The sequence below is a fragment of the Giraffa tippelskirchi genome, chromosome 9, assembly GCF_054371585.1.
Source record: "Giraffa tippelskirchi isolate mGirTip1 chromosome 9, T2T-mGirTip1v1.2.pri, whole genome shotgun sequence".
Lineage (NCBI taxonomy): Eukaryota > Metazoa > Chordata > Mammalia > Artiodactyla > Giraffidae > Giraffa > Giraffa tippelskirchi.
Genome location: NC_137283.1, coordinates 153,044,795 through 153,064,742, shown reverse-complemented (window position 1 = coordinate 153,064,742; position 19,948 = coordinate 153,044,795). Strand labels below are relative to the sequence as shown.

At 37.7% G+C, this 19,948-nt stretch overlaps 1 protein-coding gene and 1 non-coding gene across 2 annotated transcripts in view; both read left to right on the top strand.

Moving 5' to 3' along the window:
* RGS17 (regulator of G protein signaling 17) overlaps positions 1-19,948 on the top strand; it is a 97,214-nt gene that overhangs the window by 31,486 nt on the left and 45,780 nt on the right. The gene's annotated exons all lie outside the window — the stretch shown is intronic.
* TRNAC-ACA (transfer RNA cysteine (anticodon ACA)) lies at positions 16,139-16,210 on the top strand. The gene has a single exon. It is a non-coding gene; the product is annotated as a tRNA-Cys (tRNA).

Here is a 19,948-nt window from a genome sequence, read left to right as displayed (position 1 = left end):
TTTCAGAAATGTGAAATATTTCTATTTTATTCATGTCTTTTTTGCTATTCTGTTTGATTCTTGTCGTTTTTTAAATGCCTATCACAGAATGGTTAAGATATATCCCCTTAAATTCCTTTTAATAGACTCTTTAATATCAAAATATATTTCATTATCAAACATAATGATTTTCTTTCTCTGCTACTCAGGATCTCTGAATAATCTGCCAGTAATTGAACAAGACTGAATTTCATAAATATTATGTTCCCTCAGAGAACAAGTCAATTAAATCTCTATTTTCCCCTAATTGTTTTTCTGAAAAAATACAATAATTACTAGTAGTCAAAATAATAAAGGCAGTAAGTAGAATGGTAGTTGCCAGGGGTTAGGGAGGAGGGGAGAATGGAGAATAATTATTTAAGAGCATGGAGTTGCAGTTTTTCAAGATGAAAGAATTCTGGAGGAGAATGGCGGTAAGGGTAGCACATTATGAATGTTATTTAATGCCATTGAACTGATACTGAAAATAGTTAAGATGGTAAATTTTATGTTTATGTACTTTACCACAATAAAAAAAATTGAGGAAAAAAATAAAGTTGTAAGAGTCACCTAAAAGTTTGTTCACCTTGGGGAAAAGTTTAACATGAAATCAGAGTTGCTCAATATTTCTCCAAAATTTTGTCAGAACTTCATTGAAAACAGTTCAAAACTATGGTGCTCTCATTTCAACTCTGCCCATCAGTTTATATATTGATTGCTCACTTTATGTCCAGCTTTCTGCTTAGCTCTTAGATAATAGTTTAATCAAAAAAACATGTTAATTGCATTATTGATTTCACGCTGCACAACAGACATGCTACTGAGAGCAGAGGAACCCATGTGCTGTGCTGTCATGTCTGACTCTTTGCGACCCCATGGACTGTATCCCGCCAGGCTTCTCTGTCCATGAGGATTCTCCAGGCAAGAATACTGGAGTGGGTTGCCATGCCCTCCTCATAGGAATCCATATGCAAAAATAAATAGCATATCCATGATGGATTGATAAAAATGATAGGCATACTTTAAAAAGTAGGATGACTCTTTAATTTCCACAAAAGCATACCAAACAAATATCAAACTATTAATGGACATATCTTAGATACTATGTTATTATTGCTATTTTTGGAGATACTGTATTTTTTATTTATAAAGATTATGTTAACCACAAAATTATATTCATATGTGTATTATGTGTTTAGTCATTCAGTTGTGTCTGACTTTGCGACCCCATAGCCTGCCAGGCTCCTTTGTCCATGGGGATCCTCCAGGCGAGAATACTGGAGTGGGTTGCCATGAAGCCTGAAGGAGGCTTCAGGGGATCCTCCCAACCCAGGAATCAAACCAGGGTCTCCTGCATTGCAGGCAGATTCTTTACCAGTTGAGCTCCCTGGGAAGTTCACTCATATGTGTATTACTCAACCATGAAAAGAAACTAATTTGAGTCAGTTCTAGTGAGGTGGATGAACCTAGAGCCTGTTATACAGAGTGAAGTAAGTCAGAAAGAGAAAAATAAATATAGTATATTAATGCATATATATGATATCTAGAAAAATTGTACTGATGAATCTATTTGTAGGGCAGCAATTCAGATGCAGACAGAGAAAACAGTCTTGTGGACACAGCAGGGGAAGGAAAGAGGGTGGGACAAATAGTAGCCTGGAAACATATACATTACCATATATAAAACAGATAGCCAGTGGGAGTTTGCTGTATGACACAGGAAGCTCAACCCAGTACTCTATGATAACCTAGAAGGGTGGTATGGGGTGGGAGGTGAGAGGGAGGTTTAAGAAGGAGGGGACATATGTATACCTATGGCTGATTCATGCCGATGTATGGCAGAAACCAACAACATTGCAAACCAGTTGTTCTCCAGTTAAAAGTAAATTTAAAAAAAGAAAAATCATTCATATGTAAATGTGATAATTATTAAAAAGGCTAAATTTTTTAAAAATTGAACATCCTAATTCAAAAATTTTAACAGATCTTTAATTGATAACAAAATTGTATATTTTATTTGGGAGAGGTGTAAAAGCCCTCACTAAAAATATACAGCTGTGAGTAGATAAAGAATGGAAAAGAAGAAAGAAGGCTGGAAAATTATTTTGAGACATCTTCTCTTCTCCCATTGATTGCTTATATAATCCAGGTTACCAGTATATTGAAAACATCTCAAAGAGCTACAAAAAATATTTGACAAAGAATCAAAGTAATTAAGCTGAAGCTCATCTATATACTAGTAACAAAGAGCCAGCCTCCTTAATTGTGTTCAGTGCTCTGAATTTTCTTTATTTCCTTTTCAGAGTAAGTATCATAAGGAAAACATAGAAATTAGGTACAGAAATGCAGAGAACTAGGAGTTGTCCTTATTACAGCGGGGATTTTTTTTCCCTCTAACCATCAACTGTAAATGGGTATCACAGAGATAGTGCAACGTACCTTCCAATTCATGAATGTGTATAACATTGTAGACGAGTACATACAGTAAAGTCAGGGCTTCCCAGGTGGTGCAGTGGTAAAGAATCCACCTGCCAATGCAGGAAATGAAAGATGTGGATTCAGTCCCTGGGTTGGAAAGATTCTCCTGGAGAAGGAAATGGCAACCCACACTCCAGTATTCTTGCCTTGGAAATCCCATGGACAGAGGAGCCTGGTGGACTACAATCCATGGGGGTCGCAAAGCGTTGGACACAACTGAGCATGCACACACATACACACACACACAGACACACACAGACACACACACAGGAAATCTCATCCCTTGATGAAACCAGATATTACATAATCATATTTATGTAATGTATTTTCATACACATTGTGACATCTGAACCTGAGAACAACCCTGTAGGTACTAGAGGGTTTTTTCCTTATTTCACAGATGGAGAAACCAAGGCACGGTAACAGTAAGAGACTCGTCAAATGTTACCCAGTGATTTAGTACGCCAAGGGCTGAAGCTCAAGTCTTCTGGTTCCAAGACCAATGATCTTTTTCTAGATCACTTTGAGTCCCCAGAAAGCTATAAATGGAAATTTGTTGTATGTTTATCCCCTTACCTTCTAAGTCAAGACTGCATGGGGAGGTGCCCTTCTGGGTACCTCTCTGCTCTCCCATCTCTGTAGACTCTGTAAAGTATACACACCATGTGTCCTACCCTTTACTTACCTTCTCCAAATGTGTCTCAGCATCTCTACCGCTTGTCCCCTTCTTTACTTCTCATCCTTGGAGAAAGCTGAGGAATGATCATAATCAGGAGCTGTTAGTTAAGGAGTTTGTGAAAGATAAAGTAAACTTTCTCCTGGTAGAAAAAAAGAAAGAAGAACCGAACCGGCACTTGAGTCACACATGCTTTACTAACTTAGAAAAGGAATCACCATACTGGATATCAGTGGAAGATCTCCTGGAGAACAGTAAGTTTCAGAGATACAGGAAGAATCGGGTCAGATTACCCTGATAATCTAAAATGCAGTTCATCTGCCTGTAGATAGTTTGAGCATACCATAAAAATATGCAAGTTGAAGGACACCAACTCCAAATCTGGAATCAAATGAAACACTAGATGTGCAATAGTTTTAAAACTAAAAAATAATGTCTCAAGTACATAGAACCTGGTAAGACTAATTAATTACTGTTGATAATAACATTTCCTAAGTTCATATTTCTTGGTTTCCGCATGTTATTTATTGTCATTGGAAGGGCTGTCTCCCTTGATTAAAGGAAAGTGGAAACTTGGTACTCTGAAGCCCTGATAATGTCAAGAGTTAGCCAGTCCATTTCCCCTAACCTCCTCCTTACTTTTTACTGGTTTTCAAATGAAAGCAAATCATACAGGGGAAATTGAAACCATAACTGCTTCTGTTACACTCTGTTCCTCAGGGGGTACTTGGACTAAAAGGAATGCACGCCAGCAAAACACATTTAAGGTACAAGTTATATGAGTCATCAGATGCTGTTTGTCTAATTCTAAAACACTGAGAAGCTAAATTGTACCGGGATAATTTGTGAGCAATGTTCTGACCTCTAGCATTTCCAAGTCTCACTTGACTTTGTAGCTGAGAGGTATGTTTTTAAGAGGACTGTGTCACTTTAATTTTGTGATATCCCAAGCCCATTTTTCTCCAAGCCATGTATAATTGTACATTTTTTATTCAAAAGGAAGAATAAGTAAAGATGGGGTTGAAGGTGAGTGAAGACTATGACAGAAAAACCAAACTAATGGGGCATTACTTAAGAACGCTGATACCAAAATTCTGTAGTTTCTCGGAGAGATCTTAATAAAACAGATATTGATAAATGCTTCAGTGTCAAAAAATGAACAGCAAGACCCTTTTGGCCATCTTATAGAAATGTTGCCTAAGTCTTACCTAACTCGTGCCATGAAAATCAGAAAGTTAAAAAATTACACTTTTTTAAAATGTTTAGCTGTATCAAAAAGAGAACATTTTCTTCAAGCCAAGAATTATCCAGAGTGGATAATCATATACTGTGGGTTAAAAGAAGATAAATTGTTTCTGGACTTTTTAAAATAAAAATATGCAAAAAGTAAATCCAGTAATTTGGGGAAAATTTTTTAATGATTGGCTTAAATTAAGATTTTTACATACTGTAGTAGTGACCATCCATCTTAGGATACTTCCAGTTGAATTGGACATTGTATTTCAACCAGTTTCCCTAAAACACTCTTTTTTTTTTTTTGTCTAAAACTCTCATAGCTTGATCTAAAAATATGTGTCTTGTCAAATACTGATTGAAAATTGATTTTCATTTTTTTGGTTCCCCTAAATTGACCAAATTCAATGAAAACAGCATTTTAAAGTCAAATGTTTGCATTAGAATAATTACACTTGAAGTCTGGGCTTTTCCAGAGTTATATCTTTGCTTAATATATAATTATGGGGCTCTGTTAGCACCATGACTATTAACGAAGATGTTTCCCCAGAAATATTCATGGATTTGCACTAGACAAAACCATATGACAGTCCTCCAAAACAGCCATTTTTTTCATGTTCAAGAGTAGAATATTGAATCTCAATAAACCAATGGAACACACTTATAATCAGTTGTGTTTTGGGATTGTATTGCTAAGCATCAGCATGAGAATATTATTTTTCAGTGAGATTAATTAGTAGAAATCTATCCCAGATTCATGCTATTTCTAAACCAAACTCTTTTCCTAAAGACTTTTTGACCTATAAAATCAGGTAACTTTCTTTTTTATTGTTTTATTGAAATGTAGTTGATATATTTCAGATTCTTTTCCCTTATAGAGTATTACAAAATATTGAGTAGTAATATGTGCTATACAGTAGGCCCTTGTTTTTTATCTGTCTCATAAGTGACAGTATGTATATGTTGCACTTCTCTGGTGGCTCAGATGGTAAAGAATCTGCCTGTAATGCGGGAGACCTGGGGGTTTGATCCTTGGGTTAGGAAGATCACCTGGAGAGGGAATGGCTACCCACTCCAGTATTCTTGCGTGAAGAATCCCATGGACACAGGAGCCTGACGGGCTACAGTCCATGGGGTCTCAAAGAGTTAGACAAGACTGAGTGACTAGCACACACACGCGCGCATATGTGTTAATCCCAACCTTCTAATGTATCTCATCCCATTTGGTAACCATAATTGTGTTTTCTATACCTGTGAGTCTCTTTCTTTTTGGAACTAAGTTCATTTGTATCATTTTTTTTTTTTTTTAGATTCCACATATAAGTTATTTCATATGATATTTGTCTTTCTCTTTCTGGCTTATTTCATTTGGTATGATAATCTGTTACATTGCTTCCATGTCTTAGCTATTGTAAACAGTGCTGTAATGAATGCTGGAGTACATGAATGCTTTTGAGCTATGTATTTCTCTGGATACGTGACCAGGACTGGATTGCTGGATTGTATGGTATTCTCTTTTCAGTTTTTTAAGCAACTTCCATACTGCTCTCATAGTGGCTGTACCAGTTTACATTCCAGTCAACAGTGGAGGAGGATACCTTTTTTCCATTCCCTTTCCAACATTTATTATTTGTATACTTTTGATAATGGCCATTTTGGCCAGTGTGAGGCAGTACCTCATTGTAGTTTGGCTTTGCATTTTTATGATAGTTAGCAATTTCATGTGCTTTTTGGCCATCTGTATGTCTTTGCAGAAATGTCTATGTAGACCTTCTGCCCATTTTTTGATTGGGTTGTTTGTTTTTTTTGAACTATATGAGCTGTTTGTATGTTTTGGAGATTAATCCCTTGTCAGCTGCATCATTTGCAAATATTTTTTCCCATTCTGTAGGTTGTCCTTATGGTTTCCTTTGCTATGCAAAAGCTTTTAAATTTAATTTGGTCCCCTTTGTTTATTTTTGTTTTTATTTCCATTACTGTAAGACAGAGATTCAAAAAGATATTGTTGCAATTTATGTTAAAGAGTGTTCTGCCTATGTTTTCCTCTAGAAGTTTTATAGTATCTGGTTTTACATTTAGGTCTTTAATCCATTTTGAATTTATTTTTGTGTTTGGTGTTAGAGAATGTTCTGATTTCATTATTTTACATATAGTTTTCCTAGCACCACTTATTCAAGAGAGACCGTCTGTTCTCCATTGTGTATTCTTGCCTCTTTTATTGTACATTAATTGACCATAGGTGCATGGGTTTATTTCTGGGCTTTCTATTCTGTTACATTGATCTATATTTCTGTTGTTGTGCCAGTACCGAATGAAGAGATAAAGATGTCACACACACACCCACACACACACACACGGCTTCCCAGGAGGCTCAGTGGTAAAGAATCTGCCTGCCAATGCAGGAGGCGCAGGTTCCATCCCTGGGTCAGGAAGATCTAGAGCAGGAAATGGCAACCGTCTCTAGTATTGTTGCCTGGAAAATTCTGTGGACAGAGGAGCCTGGCAGGCTACAGTCCATGGGATTGCAACGAGTTCGACAAGACTGAGAGAATGAGCATGTATGTGTGAGTTTGTGTATGTGTATTCATTATATATATATTATATACATATATTTTGTATATATATAATGGAATGTTACTCAGCCATCAAAAGGAATGATCGATTGATCCTAGAGATTATCATACTAGGTAGAATTAGATAATTTTAAATACTAAATTTGTCTTTAAAATATTTAAATTATTTAGTCTTCATAAATACTTACATTTTGCTTAAATTATTGACTTATTATTTTATTAACTATTAAATGGTCTTATTGTAGGCGTTAAAATCCAGGAGTGAAATGCGAACTTTTTTCCTCTACCTGGTGTAGAAATAAGCACTCTTGATTATGATAACTGCTTGATGAGCCCTGAATTAGAGCAAGAGACAGGATGAGTGACTCGTGTCCTCCTGCTAAGCTGATAAATCTTTCTGCTGTGGAAAGTTTCGTTACTTTGAGTCAGTTCATCAAGCCATACATTTAATTGAACTGGGCTGATTTTGCCTTTCAAATATACTTTTTCTGGGTTAAGAAACCATCTCCTGATTGTTATTACAGTTTTCCTCACAGAATGAAATTCAGTAGTTTATATTACAGTCCTTTAAAATACAATTTCAGGGATTACCTGGTGGTCCAGTGGTTAAGACTCCACACTTCCACTGCAAGGGGCACAGGTTTGATCCCTGATTGGCGAACTAAGACCCCACAAGCCACGCAGTGCAGCCAAGTAAATAAACATTTTTTAAAAATGCAATTGCATTTGTATTGTCTCCTAAACCACTCTGTCCCCACGTTTATAAAAAATGGGGGTTCATTCTTGCAAATAATGAATACTTTTATGTTTATTTTCACTAATTTTACTCTGAGTTCTGAGTTACTTTATTGTTACCTCGCATGTACCTACTAAAAATATTTTGGTTGCACTTCCTAGATTACTGTTTAAAGATTTTAGTCACTTAGACATTGGTAGACTTTTATTCCTCTATAAACCTTGCCACTTCTACCTACCATCTTTATTTGCAGAGGGCATTGCAAAAGAAAAAGATATATAAAAGCAAAGTAGGTGGTCCATTGTTGAGAATTTTGGTGTTACTATAGACTGGTGCCATCCAGTGAAACTCTTTGTGATGGAAATGCGCTGTCCCAGTAACTACTAACTGTGTGACTGGAGAAGTCAATTTTTAACAGTATTTGATTTTAATTAATTTAATTTTAAGTAGTCGCATGTGGCTTGTAGCTACCATTCTGGACAGCTCAGAAGACTATTAAGATCAAAAGAACCATGGAATTTGCTCAGTTGCACTTCCAGGTACTGTCATGAATTAACTCATCCTAAATCATTGAGAAACAATTGGTTAGTAGTTAAGAGCACAGGCTCTCAGGCCAGATACCTGGGTTCACATCTGACATCTGTATGGCTGGTCTAGAGCAAGTTATGTTACAAACCGCTCTTATTTAGTTTCCTCCTTTATTGTTGTTGTTCAGTCACTGAGTCACATCTGACTCTTTGCGACCCCGTGGACTGCAGCATGGTAGGCTTCCCTGTTCTTCACTGTCTCCGGGAGTTTGCCCAAACTCATGTCTATTAAGTTGGTGATGACATCCAGCCATCTCATGCTCTGTTGTCCCCTTCTTCTCCTGCCCTTAATCTTTCCCAGCATCAGGGTCTTTTCCAATGAGTCTGCTCTTTGCATCAGGTGGCCAAACTATTGGAGCTTCAGCTTCAGCATCAGGCCTTCCAATGTATATTCAGGGTTGGTTTCCTTTAAGATTGACTGGTTTGATCTCCTTACAATCCAAGGGACTCTCAAGCATCTTCTCCAGCACCACAATTCGAAAGCCTCAATTCTTCAGTGCTCAGGCTTTTTTATGGTCCAGCTCTCACATCGATACATGACTACTGGAGTCCTGACTATACAGACCTTTGTTGGCAAAGTGATGTCTTTGCTTTTTAATACGCTGTCTAGGTTTGTCATAGCTTTTCTTCCAAGGAGCAAGTGTCTTTTAATTTCATGGCTGCAGTCACTTCTGCAGTGATTTTGCAGCCCATTCTCCTTTATATGATAGAGTTAAAGAATAGTGCCTACCTCTTAGGATGTTTGTGGCAATTAAATGATTTAGAATATTCAGTGTGCTGCCTTTAACAGTAGTAACAATAATGCTTAAGCATTCTGAACTGAAAACAGATAACCTAGTTTGGAAGGAGCTGTAGAAATCAGGGTAGCTATAAATATATTATCTACCACAGCCAGAGTGGCATCACTTTAGAGATCTTTAGAAAGAAAAATCATGATTTCTTTTCATGTAATTGGTGTGCATACGGAGTTATAAAGTGAGAAGTGAAATCAATGACCACTGGAGTTCCGTTACCCTGGTAATTTGGTAGTAATTATTCTTGGGCTTAGAATTAACTTCCAGATAATCTATAATTTATAACATTAAAAGCACTGGTTATACCTATAAGGTATAACCTATACGTTACTTTTAAAAGCACTGTATCCAAATTTGTCATTAGTTCTGAAAATCAGTTGACATCATGTTTGATGAATCATGGCATCATGCCATCCTGAGTTTTTCGTTTATTTTGGTTTTTGTTTGTTTGTTCTTAGTATTGTCATTTTCTGCTGTTGGGGAGGGGGGAAGGTTACAGTTATCATGTGCATTTGGTGTTTAAATACGTAAAACATTTCTCGAAATATTTATTTCTATAGTGGTCAGGGATGAGTGAAGCCTATGAGTTATCAGGAATACACATATTCTTCTCTCAGCAATACAGGAGAAGATGAATCCCAAGAACTCTGCTGAATTATCAAACAAGAAAATGGACCAGATTAAAAGGACAGCCCATCTCCTGTACACTCCTTGCTCATATGTGAATCTCTTCAACTAAAGTCATGTAAACTGCACAGGAAACACTTCACGCTCATACTTACAGACCAAGTATGAGTGCTTTATTTTCAAAACATCAGTCTTTGGACACGTGTTTTGATTTTGTAAGGAAAGATATAAGTTAAATGTGGCTATGAAACTCCAACATAATATTTACTATTGCTAGGGACAGATATAGAAAGAACCAGAGATTTTGTGAGTGATTTTTCAGTTAGCACTGTCCCACTCAAAGGCTGATACACAGATTAATGCTGATATGGGAGCTGATGGTAACTGACCAGTGACAAAATATAAATCAATGCTTTTCTTTCCATATTCTTTCATAAGCCCCTTATCTCAGTGTGACCAATAGTGAACATCTTCCAGACTAAAATTTTGAAATACACTGAGCAAGAGGATAGCAGGTGCAATCCATTCTGCTAGCCTGCCTTCTGTCTGTGTTAGGGTTTAGGGGTCTGGGCCTGCTCATTTGCTGTGTGATTCTGATGGAATATATTCAGCTACTTTGTATCTTTGTTTTCTCCTCTATATGAAGAAGATGCAGCGTCTGATAATCCCTGAGCTCCTTCTTAGAGCTATAATTTACATTTATGCATTGATTAAGTTTAGATATAATCATGGCTAGCAATAGAGAAAAGGCTGTGTAAATTATAGCGATTAAACAGTATAGTATGAGAATAATGGCTATGAATACTGCATAAGATGGAAACAAGCAAAAGACCAACTGTAAATTTTTAAAAACACAATTTTAAAAGCATTGTGAAACTATGATGCCTGTACATGGACTTTTTTTCCCCTCTGTTACCTAAATTTTTATAATGTGGTTATATTGTTCACAAATATAAATGATGAATAGCATGCAAATACAGTCAATTAAATGTTATACAGCTACAAAATTTTGAGTTTTTCTCCATATCAGTTCAATTCAGTTCAGTCGATCAGTTGTGTCTGACTTTGCGACCCCATGGACTGCAGCACGCCAGGCTGCCCTGTCCATCACCAACTCCCGGAGGTTGCTCAAACTCGTGTCCACAAAGTCAGTGATGCCATCCAATCATCTCATCCTCTGTCATCCCCTTCTCCTCCTGCCCTCAATCTTTCCCAGCATCAGGGTCTTTTCCAGTGAGTCAGTTCTTCGCATCAGGTGGCCAAAATGTTGGAGTTTCAGCTTCAGCATCAGTTCTTCCAATGAATATTCAGGACTGATTTCTTTTAATGAATGTTCCTACAGCACTTCTCAGTTCCTTCTTCCTGTACTAGCTGAGGCTCTTCCAGAGCAAATATTTGTATACTTCCAGCCACTCTGGAGTCAAAGAAGCTGTTCACTGGACAGTACCTATGTTGTTATTGTTCAGTCTCCAAGTCGTGTCCAACTCTTTGCAACCCCATGGACTGTGGCATGCCAGACGTCTCTGTCCTTCACCATATCCTGGAGTTTTCTCAGATTCATGTCTGTTGAGTCAGAGATGCCATCCCACCATCTAATCCTCTGTCTTCCCCTTCTCCTCCTACCTTCAATCTTTCCAGCCTTCTATTGTATTAAAGGAGGACCAGCTTCTTCTAGCTAAGACTGCCTCCAACTGTTCTTTATATTACATTCCAACCTTCTCAGAAGACTTAATCATCTCCATCTTTAGAAATTACAATTCCCTCCCTTGACTCTTTATCCTTTTCCAACTATTCTCTCCCATTCCTCTCCTCTGCACGACCAAACTTCTAAAAGTGAAGTATAGTTGACTTACAATTTTCAGCAAAATGGATGGACTTGAGACTATTATGCTTAGTGAAATATTTCAGAAAAAAACAAATACTGTATGTATCACTTATATGTGGGATCTGAAAAATAATACAAATAAATGTATATGCAAAACAGAAACAGACTCACAGACATAGAAGACAAACTTGTTACCAAAGGGGAGAGGCAAGGCAGGACAAGTACGGGATATGGGACTAATGCAACCAAACTTTTGAAAAGAGTTGTTTAAGCTCACTGACTTCCTTTCCTTACCTCGAGTTTGTACCTCACCCTGGTGGCTCAGGTGGTAAAGAATCTGCCCACAATGCGGGAGACCTGGGTTCAATCCTTTCAGGAGTCAGGAAGATCTCCTGGAGAAGGGAATGGCTATCCACTCCAGTATTCTTGCCTAGGGAATTCCATGGACACAGAGGCCTGGTGGGCTACAGTCCATGGGGTCACAAAAGAGTCAGACACAACTGAGCGATTTCATCGACCCCCCACCACGTATCTAAATTCAGTAAATTTTCTTGGTTTCAGGTATAGAATTCACTCTACAATAAAAGAGAAAGCAAATTTGTTAAGGGAGTTTAAGTAGCACACAGATTTCTAAGAGGGCCAGTGAGACAGACACTAGCTAAATATCCAGGAGGAAGGCCCAGCTGAAGCAACAGCAGCAGAACTTCTGACTGATCATAGAAGCTCTGCTCCTTCCATCCGTGAATTGCAAGACCCTCCTACCACCTTCATGCCAGAAGACCGAGTCTTCAATGCAGTCATCTCCTCCCTCTGCTAAATAAATAGATTAGTTATTCATGCACGGTCCAATGGTTTATTTATCATTACATTCTCACAGCCCAAGATCACACATCATACCTGAATGTTATGTATGAATACTGTCAACGTTCCTAGTTCATGATAATAAGGTTTAACGTGATATTTTTAATATCTGTGTGTGCACATGTTTAAAAAAATAAACCGTTTATCTGGAAATAAATATTACAGTTTTTAATATGGCAAAACTGATACTGTTGTCTCAAAATGAACGTGCCATTTTATAGGTTCCAGTATGAACACATTCAAGTGACTTTAGCTTGTGATTCAGAGTTTTCGTTGTTCAAGTGTGGCACTATGGGTTTAAACTTTATTCATGTTGTAGCAGTTTTTATATTTCAGTTCCAGACTCTAACCATGGGCTAATATTTACTGGTTCTGTTTCTTGCTTGTTTCTCTTCTCTCTCTTCCTCCATCAAGACTGTCCAAGAATTAATGAATTGTGTGCATCAAATATTAGTACTAATGACCTTATTTCCATAAAAATAGACTCACACTTTGCCAGCTTTTCCTTTTGCAAGCTTGCTTGTAGGAAATGATCCATTTGTTTAAAAATTAAAAGAAATTAGAAAATGTTTGCCTCCAGAAAACGTTTGTCTGGCCATGGCATAGACCTTAATCTGTTTCAGCATTTTCCCGAAAGAGGATTTTTTAAAAAAATCTGTGCTGATAGCTCTAATAACGATTCTTTCATCTATTTCTTCCTTAAAAACTAGTGACAAAAACTAACTTTCTCAGTCTCATAAAGTATTCTTTGGAAATGAGACACAGAATTTATATAAACATCCAGTTAAAGACATGGTCTTATCTTGGAGGAGACAGAGACTGAAATTTGTGAATTTCATAGAGGAAGTAACTTTTCAGATGAAGAACTTCAGAAACCTGCAGAGGTCTTCTTGGGTTTTTGCTGGGTACTAGGCCATATATGCTTAAGGTGGCACTCCACAGTCAAACAAAGGAGGGAAGAATTGTAAACAGTTCCCAGAGCTTACAGCTAGGCAGGAAGCCACTCAAGCTTGAACCAGCCAGAGTAGATGGATAGTTCACAGTAGTCACGTGGAACATTCAGTGGGGACCCCAGTTGTATCAGGCGTTAGTAGCAGCGCTGAACTGCCCCTGGAATGATAAACCCACGCTAGCACAGCTTTAACAGGGGCCTTGAAAGGATTATGATGATCTGCAAGTAGCTTAATAGCCTGCCAGAACAAAGTCCAGTTCCCATTAAAGAAGGAAAACCAAATGTAGGCATCAAACAGTATAAAATTACCATGTTCAGTATCCAGGAGAAACTTACTAGATGTACAAAGACACAATGAAACATGAGTCATAACCTGGAGAAATATCAGAACTATCAGAATCGGAATTTTTAAAGGGCATAGATGATGGAACTAGTGAAAAATGTGAAGATAGCTATTTTGCTGTATTCAGAGTTAAAGGAAAACATGAGCATAACGAGGAGAAGTGGAGATAGAAAAAAATAACAAAATGGAACTCGCAGATGAAAACTACAGTGCCTCCCATACAATGAATGAAAAGGAGCAGACCTCCATGCCAAACTATGTAATGTATATATGTAACTGGAGTTCCAGAGTTTGGAAGAGACAGTGCACAAAAGATATTTGAAGAAATAATAACCAAAAGTTTCCAAATTTGATGAATTTGTATAAATTCACAGGACAAATTCAGTGAACCTCAAGCCAAATAAACCACACTAACAGATATAATAATATGAAAGCTCCTAATACATAGATATCCTAACAGTAGCTTCCCAGATGGTGCTAGTCGTAAAGAACCCACCTGCCAATACAGGAGACATAAAAGATATATTTTTGATCCCTAGGTTGGGAAGATCCCCTGGAGGATGGCCTGGCAACCCACTCCAGTATGCTTGCCTGGAGAAGCCCCATGGACAGAGGAGCCTGTTGGGCTGCAGCCCTTAGGGTTCCAAAGAGTCGGACACAACTGAAGTGATTTAGCACACACACACAACAGCAGCCAGAATACACACACATACACACACCATATACAGAGAAATAAAGATAAATATGACTTCAAACTTTTTTCAAACCCTATTCAAGTCAGAAGATAGTAGAATGACATTTTAAAATACAGAAAGAAAGTCAACCTAGAATTTTTATACTCCCCAACTATCTTCCAAGATTGACATCTAAATTAAAATTCAATCTGATAATCAATAACTAAGAAAATGTGTGCCATACAAAAGTGTGCTACATGAAGTGTTAAAGACAGTCTTTGAGCCAGAATAAAGAAGTGAAGTTGGGCAGACATGGTGAATATGTATGTAGATATGAAATACTTTTTTCTTATTTTTCACTTCCTTTAAATATTTATTGATTGGTTAAAGCAAAAATATTAGCAGTGTATTATGGGGTTTAAAACATATGTAAAAATAAAATGTATAACAATAATAACACAAAGAATGGAGGCATATGAAAGGGAAGTATACTCAAGGGAGAAAAAGGAGAAAGAAGAGATGAGACAGAAAACAGAGCAATATGATAGATTTAAAACTAACCATGTCAATAATTTATTTTAAATATTAATGGCCTAAATATTCCACTTAGAAGATATCCTCAGGTTGCATAAAAAAGCAAGACTCAGCTATATATATTACCACAAAACTCTCACTTTATATATAAAGATACAAGTAGATGAAGAGTAAAAGGATAGACAAAGATATATTGTCAAATAAATAACTATAAGAAATCTGTTACTATCAGAGACCTAGACTTCAGAATAAAGAGTATAATTGGAAATAAAAAGGGACATTTCATCAAGAAGAAATAACAGTGATAAATGTGTATAACCACAATAAGAAAACTTCACAGTACTAAACAGAAACTAATAGAACTGACAGGGGAAAGAAAAAATTGGAAATAATAATTGGAGGTTTCATCAGTCTTCTGTAAGTAATTGGTGTAACAAATAGAAAATTGGAAAGGATATAAAAGACTCTATGGCACTGTCAACCAGTTGAAATTTACAAGCACTGCATTCAAGTGTAGCACAATACATATTCTTTTCAAGTACACATGAAATCTTTACGATAGAGCGTTTGCTGAGCCATAAGTAGTTATTAAATTTAAAAACTAAAGTAAAATTTTAAAATATATACAAAATGTTTTCTGTACAAAATGGAATTAAATTAGAAATTAGCAAAAGAGAAATATCTGAAAAATATTCAAATATTTAGTAATTAACATACTTCTAAACAAACTATGGGCCAAAAAAACACAAGAGAAGTAGGAAATATTTGGAGCTAAATGAAAATAAAACCATAATTTTTATAATGCAACTAAAGCAGTGTATAAGTGAAATTTAACAGCTTTCGTTGCTCCTGTTTGAAACATCTCAACTCAAAATTACAGAAGGCAGGTTTGATTCCTGGGTTGGGAAGATCCCCTGGAGTGAGAAATGGCAACTCACCCCAATATTCTTGCCTGGTGAATTTCATGGACAGAGGAGCCTGGTGAGCTACAGTCCATGGGGTTGCAAAAGTCAGACACAACTGAGCAACTAACACTTTCACTATATACACTAATTTCCCTACATACAAACAAATTTCATTCCAAGAGCATGTTTGTAACTCCCATTTGTTTGTAAGTCCAACAAAGTTAGCCTGGGTACCCAGCTAACGCAGTCGGCTATATAGTTGTTGTTAGTCGCTAAGTCCTGTCCTACTCTTTTGTGACCCCATATCTAAACTTCTTGGACTTCCCTGGTGGCTCAGATGGTAAAGCTTCTGCCTACAATGCAGGAGACCCAGGTTCGATCCCTGGGTTGGGAAGATCCTCTGGAGAAGGCAATGGCACCCCACTCCAGTACTCTTGCCTGGAAAATCCCATGGATGGAGGAGCTGGTAGGCTACAGTCCATGAGGTTGCAAAGAGTCGGACACGACTGAGCGACTTCACTTTCACTTTCACTTCATGTAAACCTCTTAATTAATTTTATCTCTTTCCAAATGGTAATTAATTTCTTCTAATACTATTTAAAAGCATCCTTTTCATTTTTGTTTTATACTAAATTTCTTTTTTCTCTGTAAATGGGGTCAGTGTTGAACTAGGTTTACCTGTGAATGACAAATAAGAATGGACTTCACAAAATAACAAATTAAATTATTTTCAGCTTATTTAAAGCTAAGTCACCTAATTTGATCTGTGTAAGTCATTTCAAATACAGCACAGAATGAAATGTATATATTTGTTTCTTTATATTGTTACTTACTCATCATTTTGTAAATTCATCTAGTTGAAATAATCAGCCCAATTTTGTTCTTTATTCTGATCAGCGTCGAGGGAGGGCAGCTCATGGTTTCATGCTGAACTGCACTAACAGGGGAACAGATGATATCTCTGCCTTGCCAAGCCTTTTTCTCTTAATGTGCCTGTGTGCTAAATCGCTTCAGTCGTGTCTGACTCTTGGCAACCCTGTGGACTGTAGCGCACCAGGCTTCTCTGTCCATGGGGTTCTCCAGGTAAGAATACTGGACTGGGTTGCCGTGCCCTCCTCCAGGTGATCTTCCCAAGCCAGGGATCGAGCCCGTGTCTCTTATGTCTCCTGCATTGGCAGGTGGGTTCTTTACCACTAGTGCCACCTGGGAAGCCCTTAACAGTATACTTCAAAAGAAAAGTTCAAAGACTGGATCTTAAGTTCCTTTCCCAACCTGAGGTTTCCATATGAAAGGCAATCAATAAAATCTATCTTTGATATAAACCATAGATGACTGTCTGTACAGAAATCCCTTTTTAAAGCTCTGCCAATGCAATTAATGAGGAGACCAAAGATTGATCACAACATCCAATTAACTAAGCCACAGGAGAAGTTTCTAATAAAGTGCATCCTGTTTATAACATGTATATACCTGGCAACCAGGAAGGCAGCCTTTTTCCTCCCAATTACAGAATTAAGGAGACTTTTTTTTTCATTCTACTCCACAGTCGACTCAATACGGTTACTAGAAAGCTTCAAGTATTTTTGACATCCATTCTGCTTTAACAGGGAGTTTTGTTGTGCTGAAGATGTTGAAAGTGAATAGTGTTTTTAACACATTTTATGTGACTAGTTGAAAAAAAGGGCACAGAACCAAACACAATGAAAGGGATGTATTATTAGTAGAAATGCCACTCATGTTGAATTAATTCGGTCTGTGTGTTAAATCTCAAAAGTGCTGACTTGCAAGCAGCAAAACTCTGCTGACTTTTGGCTGTACTAGCTGTGTGTCATTGAACAGACAGGAGTAAATTGTTACACAGTGACAATTGTTTAGGAAACACTATCAGTTTTCAAAATATAAGAAATTGTGTAAATTTGTCTTATACATAGTTCAGTTCAGTTCAGTCGCTCAGTCGTGTCCGGCTCTTTGCGACCCCATGAATCGCAGCAGCCAGGCCTCCCTGTCCATCACCAACTCCCGGAGTTTACCCAAACCCATGTCCATCGAATCAGTGATGCCATCCAACCATCTCATCCTCTGTCGTCCCCTTCTCCTCCTGTCCCCAGTCCTATCCAGCATTAGGGTCTTTTCCAATGAGTCAACTCTTCGCATGAGGTGGCCAAAGTATTGGAGTTTCAGCTTCAACATCAGTCCTTCCAATGAACACCCAGGACTGATCTCCTTTAGGATGGACTGGTTGGATCTCCTTGCAGTCCAAGGGACTCTCAAGAGTCTTCTCCAACACCACAGTTAAAAAGCATCAATTCTTCGGCACTCCAACTCTCACATCCATACATGACCCCTGGAAAAACCATAGCCTTGACTAGACGGACCTTTGTTGGCAAAGTAATGTCTCTGCTTTTTAATATGCTGTCTAGGTTGGTCATAACTTTCCTTCCAAAGAGTAACCATCTTTTAATTTCATTGCTGCAATCACCATCTGCAGTGATTTTGGAGCCCAGAAAACTAAAGTCTGACACTGTTTCCACTGTCTCCACTGTCTCCCCATCTATTTGCCATGAAGTGATGGGACCGGATGCCATGATCTTAGTTTTCTGAATGTTGAGCTTCAAACCAACTTTTTCACTCTCCTCTGTCACTTTCATCAAGAGGCTCTTTAGTTCTTCTTCACTTTCTGCCATAAGGGTGGTGTCATCTGCATATCTGAGGTTATTGATATTTCTCCCGGCAATCTTGATTCCAGCTTGTGCTTCCTCCAGCCCAGCGTTTCTCATGATGTACTCTGCATATAAGTTAAATAAGCAGGGTGACAATATACAGCCTTGACGTACTCCTTTTCCTATTTGGAACCAGTCTGTTGTTCCATGTCCAGTTCTAACTGTTGCTTCCTGACCTGCATACAGGTTTCTCAAGAGACAGGTCAGATGGTCTGGTATTCCCATCTCTTTCAGAATTTTCCACAGTTTATTGTGATCCACACAGTCAAAGGCTTTGGCATAGTCAATAAAGCAGAAATAGATGTTTTTCTGGAACTCTCTTGCTTTTTCGATGATCCATCGAATGTTGGCAATTTGATCTCTGGTTCCTCTGCCTTTTCTAAAACCAGCTTGAACATCTGGAAGTTCACGGTTCACGTATTGCTGAAGCCTGGCTTGGAGAATTTTGAGCATTACTTTACTAGCGTGTGAGATGAGTGCAATTGTGCGGTAGTTTGAGCATTCTTTGACATTGCCTTTCTTTAGGATTAGGATGAAACCTGAGCTTTTCCAGTCCTGTGGCCACTGCTGAGTTTTCCAAATTTGCTGGCATATTGAGTGCAACACTTTCACAGCATCATCTTTCAGGATTTGAAATAGCTCAACTGGAATTCCATCACCTCCACTAGCTTTGTTCTCAGAGATGCTTCCTAAGGCCCACTTGACTTCACATTCCAGGATGTCTAGCTGTAGGTGAGTGATCACACCATTGTGATTATCTGGGTCATGAAGATCTTTTTTGTACAATTCTTCTGTGTATTCTTGCCACCTCTTCTTAATATCTTCTGCTTCTGTTAGGTCCCTACCATTTCTGTCATTTATTGAGCCCATCTTTGACCAAAATATTGCTATAAGATTGATTTGAAAATTTAAAAACAGAGTAACAAAACAACAACAGCAAAAACCACCCTTGTTCTTTACCTTCAATAACGTAAGAGTCACTTTTTTTCTTTTTTAGTATATTTTTCCTTGATTATGTGAGGTCTCAGTTGTGGCATGCAGGCTTAGTTGCTCCACCACTTGTGGGATCACAGTTCCCCAACCAGGATGGAACCCATGTCCCCTGCATTGCAAGGCAGATTCTTTACCACTGGACCACCAGGGAAGTCCCGAGAGTCCTTCTAAACCAGACAATTAGCAAGCTAGGAAAGTGTCGCCAATAAAGTGGTAATTATCATGGCAGTGTAACTAGCTAATAATAATTGACTGCTTACTACTGTATCTATCTTTCTGTCTAGACTCTCTCTCTGTATATATCTGTGTGTTTGTGTGTGTGTGAGTGTATGTGAAGAAAAGCTATGACAAACCTAGACAGCATATTAAAAAGCAGCGATATCACTTTGCCGACAAAGATCCATATAGTAAAAGCTATG